The sequence below is a fragment of the Hesperophylax consimilis genome, chromosome 19 (assembly GCF_061612785.1).
Source record: "Hesperophylax consimilis isolate HC1 chromosome 19, BYU_Hcon_1.0, whole genome shotgun sequence".
NCBI lineage: Eukaryota > Metazoa > Arthropoda > Insecta > Trichoptera > Limnephilidae > Hesperophylax > Hesperophylax consimilis.
The window spans coordinates 29,420,899-29,436,432 of record NC_142854.1 but is presented as its reverse complement, the minus strand read 5'-3'; the positions used below and the strand labels follow the sequence as shown (position 1 = coordinate 29,436,432).

The 15,534-nt window shown below is 36.5% G+C and overlaps 1 long non-coding RNA gene across 1 annotated transcript; it reads right to left on the bottom strand.

Moving 5' to 3' along the window:
* Positions 1–710: 710 nt before the first annotated feature.
* On the bottom strand, positions 711–2,657 carry LOC149415093 (uncharacterized). Its single transcript, XR_016303892.1, has 3 exons — positions 2,553–2,657; positions 1,903–1,971; positions 711–1,190 (listed from the first exon to the last, which is right to left on the bottom strand). It is a non-coding gene; the product is annotated as an uncharacterized LOC149415093 (long non-coding RNA).
* Between the last annotated feature and the right edge of the window lie 12,877 nt (positions 2,658–15,534).

Here is a 15,534-nt window from a genome sequence, read left to right as displayed (position 1 = left end):
AAGCCTCTTTACAGAAAAATTGACAAAATATAATTAAGACATAAAAATAAAACGAGTTATTTAATGTGTACAATAAACAGGGAAAAATTAGAATACCTGTGCATTTGTTCATGCATATTTCAATGATCAGAATTGAAATATACATATTAAATGTCCACCGAACCTTATCATATAGAACCTTTGAGGACAACATAACATGAGACGTGAGTATGCGGAAAGAAATGATTAAGTCCAACCATCCAGGCCATCATAATTGATGTTCAAACAAATTTAATTAAATTTATAAATTTTAATTTCATAACTAAAAAACCAAAAAAGAAAAAAATTAAAAAAAAAAACCCTCAGCAAATCTATATTGTAGTGTGATATGGCTTCATGCAATCATAGCATAATGCCACATCACACTTTGTAAGGGTCCTTTTGAAAATGTTATTTATGCTGCACCACGCACATTTCACCTTTTTCCCGCTACGGACCACGAAGTGGTTGCCTTTCAGGATAGGTCGCAGAGTCTTTCCTTCAGCTATTAGGCCAATGGTCCGCCAAGTCGTGTCAATTTGACTACGACAGAACAGCAGAAGGAGTTCATCCGCAACCTCACTCCTGAAGTTTCGGTACAAAATGCGTTTATTTTCCTTGCGGAGCTTTGAGCGGTACAATATATACGCATTCTGCACCGAAACGCTTAGTAGTCTCCTGAAAAGCTTCTTGTACCAGAACAGGTTTCGCTGTCGTTCAATGGGGAAGCCTGACAAAAGCTGATCTTTTCGGTCAACCCCCCCCATTACCTTGTTATAGTCTAGTACGAGTTGAGGTTTGTAAGTCTGATTGATCTGCATACCTGTTGGTCTCTCTCGCGATCAGTTCAACGAAATCTGCATCAAAGATTTTAAGAAAGGTTTGCCCATTTCGTCGCTATTAAAAGTTGGTCTTGGCGTGCCTGTGAAAGTCTCCCTTATCCCGTAAGATATCATTAGACCAATCGAAAGAGTAACCTTCAGGCGGCAGAATCGAACGCATTGCCTCACTATCTACCTGGTCTTGTCTACTAAAGTCTATGGGAGTTAGGTGAAACGTTGATAATATTATGATAAGGTATTGGTGGCATGCAGAAGGTATCCTCATCGCTCTCTTCGTGGTCGACGTCGCTCGCTTCGTCATATCGTCGCTCGATCTGTCCATATCCATTTCTGAAACAACAGAAAACCCAAATTAATTTAATGTGTCTATATTACGATAACCCACTGCCTCTGGTACGGCTTTTGACTCGCAATACGATGGTCGCGGGATCAAATCAAATAAATTATATTTGAATAATTAGTGTTATTTTCACACAAAATTCATTAAAAATAATATATGTTATATTTGCGGCACGTTCCAGAGTGGAAGATACCCATAGTATCGCCCTGGTGTAAGACCCCATTCAGAATTGAAACGTTGCTTGAAATGGCTTTAGCCGTGTTTGGTGACCAGTTCTGAATAGCCAGGTACTTTTCCACCTCCCTCTTCCACACCTCCTTCCCCTACCCGCTACCTTCAGCCTCACAACATACCCCGATTGGGGATGCCATAGTCTCACTGGCTCCATACGGTTGGGAGCAATTGATACTCATGTGCGGTAAGCACATAAAAAAATATATATCTAATGATTTTTCACGGGTCTGCGTTAGTATTTAAATTGTGGTTGATAAAAAAGGCTCTTGTGAGGTATTCATATAAAAAAAAAAAAAAAAAAAGTTAATCAAATACTTGAGGCGGGCAATGTCAGGAGTCAGAATAGCACAGTCAGGTAGGTATGGAATGAAGAAAAGAGTGTGTGTGCCAAGATCGAGTTGCATGGTGGTTCATCCTCTCTGCCTACCGAAATGGCGTGAAGGTAAGTTAGTTAGTTTTATAACTCACGGTTTCCAAGTACAGACTCTTCTAGTACAGCTGCCTCGTCCACGTTACTGTTTCTGCCCATGTCTGACTCTGAAATAAAAGAAAACACAAATTTACAGTAGAATTTGGATATAATGACTTTGCATTTAACGGTCTACTGTTTTAAGTGACGATAATGTAAACTCTAGTAAGGTTTCATAGCTTTTAGTAGGAAAACGTATCCGTTTAAAGTGACCAACTACGTAAAGCGACCTATTTTAATGATAATTTGTCCGGTTACAAAACCCACCTACCAATACAGCCTCTTGCTTTTGACTAGGAAGCTCGACACAATGAGTCCCGTGAAGCGAAAGTGTTTTTTCAATTTAAGAAAAAAATGCTGTATTACACCGTTTAGAAGCCGGTGAATCAAATGTAATCCTCGCAAAGAAGTTCGGCATGTCTTATTTCTCACTCTGCAATACCCGTTACAGAAAAAAAAGATGTGTAATGATGCACCCACGTCATAACAACAATACATTTTGTATGTTTGTTATGTGGAATTTTTAAGTACTATGCCTATTTCCTGCCAATATACCAACAGTGAAACTGTGCTAGGGATATCAATATAAAATATAGATAATTGATTTTATATTGAGCCCCTGGTTTGACATTTAAAAAAATAAACTTACCGTTCCCAAACGCCGACAATTATTCGTAGAATGGCACGTCCACCCACAGCTCGCTGAGATAGCCGACCTCCGGAGAGAAGAGTTCCCCACTCCGCGATGTCCCAGGTAACGGCTCGGGAGATGCTGCACGGATAGGCACAATTGGTGCATTGGGAGCCGTTGATTGGGTCTGTGCGGGAGTGGACATCCACGGTGGTGGTACGGGTCGTGGCAACGGTGAAGGCGTCCCTTGTGAAAAGGGACACGTTGTTCTCTCCGGAGATGGAATTCTGAAAACATTTACATAAATCATATAAATTGTTCTCATTCACGTGTGAAACAGTAAGTACAGTATGTAAATAAACAGTAAAATTAGAACTCTGTAAAATATGCACTGAATGTGCCAAATGCACAGAGCGCTGATCTTACCAACTCTCACTGTAAGAGTGGAACGCTGTCAGGAAAAAACAATAATATTGTATCAAGCATCTAAATACGATTGCTTACTTTTGTTTAGTTTTTCTTGGAGGTGCGGTAGGGAGCAAAATGCGCGCCGCCTGCTTCTTGAATTTTCGGCTTTCCAGCTCTAGCCGGAAGGAAGCAGGCAGGGCCCTAACAGCCTTTAGGGCCTTGACGCGATCCTCTCGCACCAGTAGCAAAGCAGGGTCGCTGTTTAAATAAATACAAATATATGATGAGTTCAACGGCCACAGCAAAGTACTTTCATAAAAAAACATTAAAAAATACTAACACTCCAGACGAGGCTGCAATTGCAGCTCTGCGTTGACGTCCACGTGCAGGTAGTCCGGCACCAGCTCGTACTCCACCTCTCCTTCTTCCTCTGCCACCTCTTGCAGTCAGCACCACTCTATATATTTTAAATTGAAAACACTTAATGTAAGTAATGTAAAATGTAAAATGTTTAAATTTTGTTAAATATTGCACTAATATAAAATTTGAAAATAATTATTGGGTCGTGGAGTGATCCCTTTCCCTGGACGACAGCTGTTTCTGCACAAATTTGGTAAAAGTAAACAAATTAATTAATTATACAACTAAATTACTAAATTTTTATTGTGTGACGAAGGCTTTACACCATTTTACATGTGAAAAAGAGTCAACTTTTTGACATATGACTTAAAATAATTGGTTAGCAAATATCTGTATTAATAATGAACCAATTCAAATAAAACTTATATATATCTCTTTGTTTTGAATCACTGTGATGGAATATCTATATTTCAAATGCGCGAGTGCAGTATTTAAGACATTATTGTAAATCAAAAACAGATGACGTCTTCAGTTGACGTAATCTTACACAAAAACTTCAACCAAAACAATATAATACAAACAAACGAATTAAAAACGCATTTCAAAGATAGATAAGTCAATCATGATTACACAGATATATAATTATGCGTTAAAAACCCAATAAATTAATTACTTACGGCATTTTAGGAAGAGTCCAAAATTTCGTGAATGTTGAAAATTTATAATTATGTTTTTGACAGGACGCCATAAAAAAACCGCGAAAACTCGTTAAATAACACTTCAAAGACAACGAATAAGTTCATAGACAAAGAGAATATATTATCAGCTATTCGATAAAACAAGTAGCTGGCCATATAAACGTTTTAAATAATTACAATAAATATTTTACGAATGGTAGAAAAATCGGTCCATTTTTGGACCGATATCAATCGCAGAAAAATAAAAGTGGTCGATTTTTCGACCGAAATCGTTCCAGTGGTTAAAACAGGCAATCTGCCTAGTTAGGAACTAAATTCGACCTAACAAAACGTAATAACACTTGTACCTACTCATTTTAAATATATGCTCTCATTATGCTATTAAATTTAAATTCTACAAATTTAAATTCCGTCCATCACCATCTTTTGTCCCAACGTCCCAACCTTCTTTTCCTATCCGAAACTCAGATAGCCGAGCCGCCAGACTCCTCCTATCTGGACTGCCCGGGCTTTACCCTCGCAAGCAAATTCCGACTGAAAGGAGGAGTCTGCCTCTATAGTCGAGCTGACGTCAACTGTGTGCGACTATTGAGTCTGGAAAACTCCAGATTCGACGTAATGTGGGTGCGCGTCAATCTTGCCAGTACGGCAAGATTCTACGCATGTCTATACCGCTCATCGAACCATAGCGAATCAGACACTTCCGAGCTCTTCAAACATTTGAGCGATACTATTGATGATCTCTTGCCCCGCTACCCTTCGGCCGAGTTTGTTGTTCTGGGGGACTTCAACGTTCATAACGAACCATGGTTGAGGTTCTCAGGCCCAACGGACTCGGCTGGCCGACAGGCGGAATCCTTTGCCATTTGCTACGGATTAGAGCAATTGGTTCAGGAGCCTACAAGGGTTCCTGATGTCCAGACTCACCGCTCCAATCTGTTAGACCTATTCTTAACTACTGTGCCACACAGTTATAAGATTGACGTCACAGCGCCTCTGGGATCATCTGACCACTGCCTAGTGACGACATCAATCCCCGTTAGCCTCAGACCAACCAATGAGAGGCTGAGGAGAAAAGTGTGGCACTATAGGTCAGCAGATTGGTTCGGTATGCGGGCCCATTTCAATGCTTTTCCGTGGTCAGCTGTTTGTTTTCGGACTTCGGACCCTTCAAGATGTGCCCAGGAGATTGGTGAAGTCATCAAATCGGCGATGGATGGCTTCATACAATCGACTACTAAAGAAACTGGTGTGGGCTCAAAACCGTGGTTCAGTCGACAATGCTCCGAAGCAGTTCGACGAAAAAACGCGGCTTACCGAGCCTACAACACATCTCGAACGCCCGAAAGCAGATCAGCATACAACAAATCGGCAAAGGAATGCAAGAGAATCATCAATAGATCAAAATTCGAACACGACCTGCAGATCAGCAAAAAGCTGGCTGCCTGCCCGCATGGCAGCAGAGCATTCTGGTCGCTTGCGGGCTCAATAGGTCGAAATTTTTGCAAACCCAGTTTGCCACCTCTTACCAGACCTGACGGCTCACTAGCAAACACCGCCACCGAAAAGGCAAACCTTTTAGGGAAAAAGTTTGCGGAAAACTCGACCCTCGACGACGGGGGTGCTGTTCCGCCGTCGGTTCCTCACTGCGGCTTCTATATGAAAAAGCTGAGGATCCGGCATCGGGATGTACTCCACGTCATACGGGGGCTCGATGTAAACAAAGCTAGTGGACCTGATGGAATACCTGCCCTGGTATTGCAGAGGTGTGCTGCGGAAATAGTTCCAGTTTTGACAAAGCTCTTCAAAATGTCCCTGAAGTGTGGCACTGTGCCCTCTGGTTGGAAAAAAGCGGTCATTCACCCTATTCCCAAGAAAGGTGACAGCTCCAACCCGGCCAACTACCGCCCCATAGCGATCACATCAGTTCTGTCCAAAGTGATGGAACGTGTGATCAACGACAAACTGCTCACATACCTCGAGAAGAACAAAATTATCAACGACCGTCAATACGGATTCCGGCGGAACCGCTCGTGCGGTGAACTTCTCGCGTATGTGACGCATGTTTGGGGGCGGTGCCTGGAACGTCACGGTGAGACCCAAACGGTCGCACTAGACATATCCAAGGCCTTTGACCGGGTCTGGCACCGAGGACTTGTCAACAAATTGCATACTTACGGACTTCCCGCATCCCTGTGTACGTGGATTGCTGACTTTTTAAGGGATAGGTCGATTCAGGCGGTTGCTGACGGTTTCACCTCTTCCTCGCACTCCATAAATGCTGGCGTCCCACAGGGATCGGTTCTGTCTCCGACTTTGTTTTTGTTGCACATCAATGACCTTTTGACATGTGCACCGATTCATTGTTACGCGGATGACAGTACAGTTCATGATAGCTTTTTGTTTGACAAGCCCCCAAAGGGCACACAAACTCCAACGGCTCGGAGGGCTTTGAAGCAGAGAATGGACGGTTATCTCGAGAGTATTTCCTCCTGGGGTAAAAATAATTTGGTCGAATTTAATGTTTCAAAGACCCAATCCTGTCTGATTACGTCTAAAAGGGATCCAAATGATAATCTAGTCTCCTTCAACGGAAGCAATCTTCCGAACAGGCCTTCCATTGATATGCTTGGTGTAACTATAAGTGACCAGCTCAGGTACGGGGGCTCCATCGAAGCCAGAGTAAAGTTGGCCTCTCAGAAGCTGGGCGTACTGTACAGGGCCCGCAGATACTTTAATAGTACACAACTGCTGACCCTGTACAAATCGCAAGTGCGCCCTACTGTCGAATTTGGCAGCCATCTCTGGTCTGGAGCCCCAAAATACCTGAAAAAACCCTTGACTCTGTGCAGAAACGGGCGGTCCGTTTGATAGATTCCCCAATCTTAACAGACGGACTGCAATCTTTAGAGCACAGGCGTCAGGTAGGTATGCTGTCCTTGTTCTATCGGTATTACAATGGAAGATGCTCTGAGGAAAGAAATGACTAACGTCATTGATCCCTTCGGCACCGGTGCGTAGTCGGGATACACGCCAAACGCGCGCCCAACATTTGTACACAGTTGACACTTGTCACATGAGAACGGGTCGCTTCTACGATTCGTTCTTAAGTTCAACAGCTCGGCTGTGGAACGAACTGCCGGCCTCTGTGTTTCCTCCCTCCTACAACATGGGACTCTTCAAGACCCATGTTCACTCCTTCCTCTCCACAAAAAAACCCTCCACACAGCATCCCCAAAGATGACATAGGCCCTGAGGGAAATTATTTTCTTCAGGGCCTCCTGTGTGGAGTAAATATAAAAATAAAAAAATATTATTACTGTTATGTCTGCTTTAAATGTATCTAATGTAAAAAATAAATATGTCTTTTTGTATTTTTGATGTGCACTAATCTGGTGGGTACTTTCCTGAATTCATAACAAATGGCTTAGGGCCAGTTTTTTCGAAAAAAATCACTTGTGAGAAAGTCATCACATAGTCAATTGACTCAATTTTCCATAAATTTGGTTGTTTCACTGTCGGCCAAGAGAAAATTATACGAAAAATTCCATTGTAACTACTCCTGTCCAGACAAAGAACTTTTATCTAGGTATCTGCCCACCCATACAGGAGGATAACCTTATGCTTGTACCTACTGTAGTTATTCTTATTTACTTTTATATTATTCCCTCTTTTAAATAGTTAAACAAAATTAAAAATAAAAAAAACTCAAGAATTCATTGAACTGAAAAATCTTTTTCATGTTCCGATTGCAACTATTCACATTCTCGAAATGGTTGTTTATAACGTCACATGTCGACTCAAAGATTACATGTTAAAATGTGAATTTTATTAATTTCAATAGTCCGCGGCTATTCTACGAGAAGCTGCAACGATTTTAGGCGTCCTAAGACAAATTTATTGGCAACACAAAACAATATATTATAATTTTTTTTATTTTTTATTTTTTTTATTTTAGCGACTATATAAAATAATTGTTACATACAAAATATAATGGTGAAATTAAGTATAAAATATTGTATTTCTTAGTCCTCCTCACTAGGGGGTCCTGTGCCGAGGCGGACTAAAGTTATTTAAATATGGTTTATTTGTCTTCTATGTCGTTTTTAGTGTCTTCTATGTCGTTTTTAGTTTCTTCTATATCGTTTTTAGTGTTTTCATTAGGGTTTTTTCATTGACCTCTTTCAGCCATATTTTTATTAATGATTTGTATTCATTAGGATTTTTTATTAGTTTTATGTCTTGGGGAAGGATGTTATGGAGTTTTGTTGCAAAGTATGTATAGTTTCTTTGTCCGAATGTGGTTTTATAAATTGGAATATTTTTTATATCATTTTTGTTCGATCTAGTGTTATGCATACACAGTCTAGTAGAGGATTTGTTATTTTTGAAGAGCTTCAATAATATATTTTTGGCATATATTTGCTGTACATTTGGTCCGTCAAAGGAATTGAATATTTCAATTGAAGGCGTTCTAATTGGTACTTTCAATATGGTCTTTATGATTCCTTTTTGAATCGTATTCAGGTTGTGTAGGTACGTATGTGTAGCAGATCCCCATCCTATGATTCCATATTCAATTCGAGAATGACATAATGCGTAGTAGACCTTTTTCATATCCTTTTTATTTAATACGTTTCTTAGATTTTTAAAGAAATATATAAGGCTTGTGAGTTTTTCCGTAATACCTTTGATGTGTAGGTCCCATCTAAGATTTTCGTCGATTATTACTCCGAGATATTTTATGTTTTGTGTTTTTTCGATGACGGGGCAGTAACATTGTATATTATTTCCATGGCATTCGTGTAGTTTTAGTTCTAGTGATTTTATTGGTTGGCTCCTTGCGTTTATTGAAAATGTTATATATTTTGTTTTGTTTATATTAAGGGTAAGCGAGTTGATTTTAAGCCAATTTTGAAGTGCACTAAGCCCCTTTTCAGCCTCATTAAATGTATCCGTCCAATTTTCTTCTTGAAATAATAAAACAGTATCATCAGCAAAACTGATTATGTTTCCTTTAATGGTAAGGTTAGTTAAATCGTTGATATAGATAATGAATAGGATCGGTCCCAGTACACTTCCTTGAGGGACGCCATAGTTTAAAGATAGTAGTTTGCTCTTTTGTTTGCCAATTTGTACTTGTTGTTCTCTCCCTGTTATATATGACTTTAATAAGTTCATTGTTGTTTCGGCCATTCCTATTTTTTTTAGCTTAGTTAGTAATATTTTATGGTCTATTGTGTCAAAAGCTTTTTGAAGATCTATGAATAAAGCCAAACACTTTTTCCCTTCATCTATGTTTTTTATGGCTATGCTTGTTAGATTTTCTATGGCATCATTGGTGCTTAGATTTTCCCTAAAGCCATATTGGGATGGTGATAATAATTTGTTTTGTTCAAGAAAATGAACAATTTGCTTCTTCATTACAGTTTCCAAGATTTTAGAAAAGGAGCTTAAGAGACTTATGGGTCGGTAGTTATATATATCCTTTTTGTTACCACTTTTATGTATAGGTATAACTGTTGCTTTTTTAAGGCATGAGGGGAATACATTTGTAGATATAGACAGATTGACCAAGTATGTCAAAGGGAAGGTCAGTTCATTTTGGAGTTGTTTTATTGTTTTATTTGAGATTATATCATTTCCCGATGATTTATTAACATTGAGGGATACAATTGCGTTTCTGATTTCAGTATTGGTTACATTAGTTAACTTTAATTTATCTATCTGGTTCATACTTTCTTTTTCTTCTGGTAAAATGCTAGTTTTTGGATGTCTGATTTGCTTTGCCAATTTTGACCCTATATTTGTAAAAAATTCGTTTACGTATTCGAGAATTTTGTCCGGATGCTTTTCGAAAGAGATTTGGGTATTTTCAATTGTTAGTTCATCTATGCTTTTGTTATGGGATGATTTTGCACTTGTAATTTCATTAATGATCTTCCATAATTTTCGTGGGTCATTGTTACATTCGTCTATTTTTTTCTTATAATAATTTTCTTTGACATTGCGTACAACATTTTTGCAAATATTTCTGTATCTTTTATAATATCGTTGTATAAAAATATCACAAGGATTTAAACTAACTTTCCTGTGTAGTTCGTCTCTTTTTCTAATGCAATTTATAACGCTTTGGGTTATCCATGGTTTAAGATGTTGATTTTTATGTGAAATCTTTTTTTCTATTGATTTGGTATTTGACATTATGGTATGAGTTATATATTCAATGAATTTACTCCAGGCACTATTTGTATCAAGGTTCTCCAGTAGGTTTATCCAGTTTGTATTTAGTAATTGTTGTTTTACTTCATTCCATATGGTTTCTGTCTTCTGCACGATAATTGGGTAGGGCTGCGATCTTTGTATTTTCTTTTTTGTAATAGATAAAATTGTTGTATAGTGGTCGGTTATAGTAGAGGTGAATATGATAGAGTTGGTTGGTTTAACAGTCTTACTGAATATGTGGTCGATGCAAGATTTGCTGTCATTTGTAACACGCGTAGGTTTATTTATCAAACTTTCAAGTCCGTGGGCGGCCAGTGTTTGCAGATAATCAGTTCTATTTGGATGACCGTTTTCTAGTATGTCAATATTTATATCTCCGATGAGGAAGACATTTTTTTTGTTTTTTAGAAGATTGAGTTCATTAGAAAGCGTTTCAAGAAACTGATTAATATTAGTTGTAGCTGGTGATCGATACAGAGCTAATATAGTGGTTTCATCACCCACTTTGATTTTCAAACAGTTTGCATTTGGGAATTTTATTTCATTGACTTCAATTTTAGTGTCATCTTTAATGTACACTATCACACCATCATTTTTTGTGTAATTCAAATTGGTTGCATATGAGGTGTAATTATTAATATGTAAGGGTGAATATTTATCCTTTATCCAGCACTCAGTGAGGATAATTATATCAAGATTAATTTTTAGATTCTTAATTAGTATTTGAAGTTCATCGAAGTTTTTGTTGATACTTCGTATATTTTTATTTAATATATTAAAATTGTTTTTAAGAGTTAGCAGTTCATCTGGTTTGTTTGTAGTTATTGTTTCCTTATCCATGTTCTCAGTAGGTATTTCAGTTTGGTGTGTTCAAGTAAGTGATTTGTTATATTAATTTATCGAGGTCGTCCAGATGATTTACGTACAAAATTTTTTGATCATGACCTTTACGAACCATTATTTTCCCATTTTTGATCCAAACAAATTCATAATTTTTTTCTTTGGCTAGTTGCTTTGCTTTCCAAAGCAACTCTTTTTTGTAGGGACTTATTACTTCACCTATGTACACTTTTTCGTTTGTCAAATCCTTTAGTAAATTAAGGTCCATTTCTCTTTTTTTAGATAGAAGGATTTCTTTTAGTTTAATTTCTGTAAATTTTACTAGGATTTTTGGCGGAGCATTAAGTCTTCGGTCTGTAGTTCTGGTCACATTGTTTATATCAGCGTGTTTGATTTGAACTCCAGCTGCAGATGCGACTTTTTTTATAATTTCCTCCAGTTGTTCACCATTTTTTTGTGGAATTCCTGCAATTTCTAGGTAGTGCAGATTTGATGTATATTCAATTTCATCTAGTCTTAGTTCCATTTTTTTTATTGTAGCGTTTTTTCCCATTTGCTCTTTTTTTATATTTTCAAGTTCGTTTTGGATTGATTTATTTTGGTTATTATTTGTATCCAATTTTTTAATAATTTCGTCATATTGAGCACTTATGTACTCAATACTTTTTATAGATTCCGTATTCTGACATTCAATTTTTTGAATTATATCCTTTTTTAAAGAACCAAACTTTTTGTCGATATAATCAAAAATTTTATCCATAGTTTGTTTGTCCTCTTTATCAAGGTTTGATTTATTGCTACGTGTTTGGGTATTAGACATTTTGTTCACAGTTTACAAGAAAGTTGGGTTCAAAAATGCCCCCACTTCAATTCAAATTCAAAATATTGTCTCTGGTTTCAGTGACAGCCAGAACAATATTTCATTAGGTTTATGTCTATGGCTTTAAATGTCACTTGTCACGCAAATAAGATTTTGTTTTTAGAATCACTGTTATAGTAGATGTGTTCACACTTTGATTATTTAATAATCGGAAAACGATCCACTTTTTGAATGTGATACAATTAGTTTTTGTATGAAAATCACAATGTAGATAACGAATTTTAAAACTTTTTGTAGGACGAAAAATTTGCTTGCTTAATTGAAAACTTCATAGATTAAAATTGTTTAAAAATCTTGAATGAGCTCCCTTTAAATGTTAAGGAAGATAAAAGTCTTGCAGCTTCTCGTGTGTCCAAAGATTAGAACATACTTAATAGAATATTATTATTAGAGTTTTGGAATAAATATACCTACATTAGATATTAAATGTAAAGTTTTATAACTAAATACAATATATATACGTGCGAGGAGTCCTTATCTAACGACGGCCCGCGACCGACTGGCTGCAGGTGCTGGATGGGCGCTGGACGCACACACACTGCTATGCGGTCGTAGGTATCGATGCTCTAAATACAACCGCGGACGTGTGGATTTCTCGTGTTCCCGCGTAGCGAACTAAAGCGGGACATCAATAACGTGTCATTTCCTCGCACACTCTTCGCGTAGCAGTGTCACACGGTTGATTGTATTGGTGTATTTGTTTCCGTTTTTTAACAAAACCATTTTTTTAAATTGAATTTGAAAACTATTTAAAACATTATTTTTTTAATTCAGTTCATAAATGAATAACGGAGGAATAACTAAAATCTGAACCCAGAATTTATTATATTTATAGAGTTATTAAAGTTATTAGAAGCAATGTGTAGTAAATACACACCACAGATAAGGAAAGGTTAAATGATTTAGTGACTCTAGTGATGAAACCGAGCATTCTATTAACCTGATTGACAATGTTTTAGTAATGGTTTTTGATGTTTAGCTTCGAGTCAAGTACGATTCCCAGATCTCTAATTGAATCTACTCGTTTTAGGATTTCATCACAGATCGTGTAAGGGAAATCAATTTTTTGTACATTTCTCGTGAACGAGATATGACATTTGCTAATATTTAATTCCATTGCATTATCTTTACACCGTTGAGACAATGTGTATAGGTCTTTTTGCAAAGTTTCGCAGTCTTCTTGTGAATGAAAAATTTTTAACCCATCCGCATATAATAAACATTTACAAAAAAGTTTTGCCGTTTGATCATTTATGAATATAATAAAGAGTAGAAGTCCTAAATGGGATACTTGATACACTTATTGCATTCACTGGCTGCTGCTCGTCAATCAACAATAACAACTACAATGAATCGCACGATAAATGCAATGCCGCCTGATATATTATTTTTGGACGAAATTCTCTGAAAAGGTAAGTTTTCTATTATGATTTTACGATGTCATTATTGGATAAAGCTCGATCTTAAAATTTGATTCCTAATCAAGAAATTAATCATTTAAAAAAATGTCACAAAAAAATATTTAAGAATCACATCTGAATTTTTTCGGTCTCACCTCCAAAATATAACTAATAAGTTAATATTATTGAACGCAAATCATGTAAGTATAATCGTTCAATGACCGACCTATATTGAGTGTATTTAATAAAAATATTATTTTGAAATACTTTCCGAAGAAGAAGTCACGCAAGAGTGCGCGCTTTTGTCCAACATCCAGTCTCCTTTATCCAATATCCATCTTTAACACACAAGATTTCGTCATTTTGTCCTACATCCAAATTAAAAACTTGTTTTCTGGGTAATTTTAAACATTTGGAACGAATTTTAGTTAAAAATAATAATTTCTATCACTTTAAATCATTTTAGTAAGTTTACAAGGTAGCTAATTTCATTTTATATGCGTTTTTCGTAAAAAAAACTTTGTTTTAAAAAAGTTGTTTGTTTTGTCTGTTGGATAAAAACGAACTAGAGCGACGATGTGATGGTTGCAATTGAGGTACATTTATATGTACCACATGTTAAGGCTTATCAGCAAATGAAGCCGAATGACTAAGCCCAGACCAGAGCTGAAAAACCGTCGTATGAAATTCCTGTGTTCTAAATGTGAGAGTGACCTACAACAAATACCTGTCTTATACAAATTAATTTGACATCTTAATGAAGTCAGTGTCTTGAAAAAACAACAGCAATTGAGATTAACTGAAGATATTTATTAATTCAGCCCTATTGGGCTTTCACACTAAGAGACAAGATAAATACAGAGCGCAGTAACAAAATATTGTACGACTGCCAGGAATGGCATACATTTGAAAAAAAAACATTATTTTGATCTTCGACATCCATGGAGTCTATAAAGTGCCAATTTCTGGAATTATGCAGTCAATTCATCACCTTCAAATAGTGTTATTTATTAAATTACTGATATTACAATAATATTATAAATCGATCATATCACTAGGGAATTCCTGTGTCAAGATATGCAGCAACACAATTAAGTATATATATTTTTTTAATACATGTGAACACAATGTTTTATTTAAAATATAAAACCTACAAACATGACTACAGTTAAGAAACAAAAATTACAGTAATATTGTGAGAGTAAAACCCGGTTCAATTAGCGGCACAAATATTCTGACGCTAGTGATTTCCTGTGAATAACGCAGCGGGTCCACTGTGCTTCAATGTAATAACAAAAACCGTGCGTCCATATTTTACAAAAGTATTATCTCTTTTTCTATCATGCGGAAATACGTAATTATTTTAACGTTAGATAAAAAAATAATAATTCTTTCCAGTTTGTATCAAATATTCATACTGGATACCATTCAATATAATAACAAAATATTTATCATGATTACTTTAGTTGTGATGACATTGGGCAATAGAATTAGGTATTCGAGTATACATAAGATTATGGAATAAAGACTGGAGAATTTAAATAAAATTCACCGTGACGCACATAATGATAAAAACTACAGTTACGTGTATAAAGCTAAAATTCTTTTCATATTGCCTTCTTGGAGAAGCATCAAATAACTCTGTCTTGAAATCTGTTTTAATGACTTCTGGCTTGTTCAGGTGTCTTTTAGTTGCCCAATATACTATCCTATGTGTCTTATATGACTGGAAATATCATTAAATGACTGAAGAAAACACAATAAATAAATGTTACGTTAAAGGACATATATACGTTGTCATAAAACAAATGTGCACTTATGTGAGCGAGCTGCCTATCCTTGCACGATCTCAGCCGGAAAGCGGGAAGGGAATTGTGACACGAGGGACCGGCGTTTGGACAAACGAGTGGCAGAAGGGGACAGTTGCAATAAGTTGAAACTCTAAAAGGTTTGGTTTCAATCACATAAAAAGAATGGGTATTTAAATTACTTCGTTTGAAAACGTTTCTTTCTTCGATACATGATTACCATCATATGCATTAGGCATTTATGTTATAAAAAAACACCACTTTAATGAAGTTCTTGTAAAATATAGACAATAATAGTTAATTTGAATACTGGCATAACCAATCAACCGTGCTTTATGATATAACATGAAAGTAGATTTTACAAATGCTATTCTTATATAA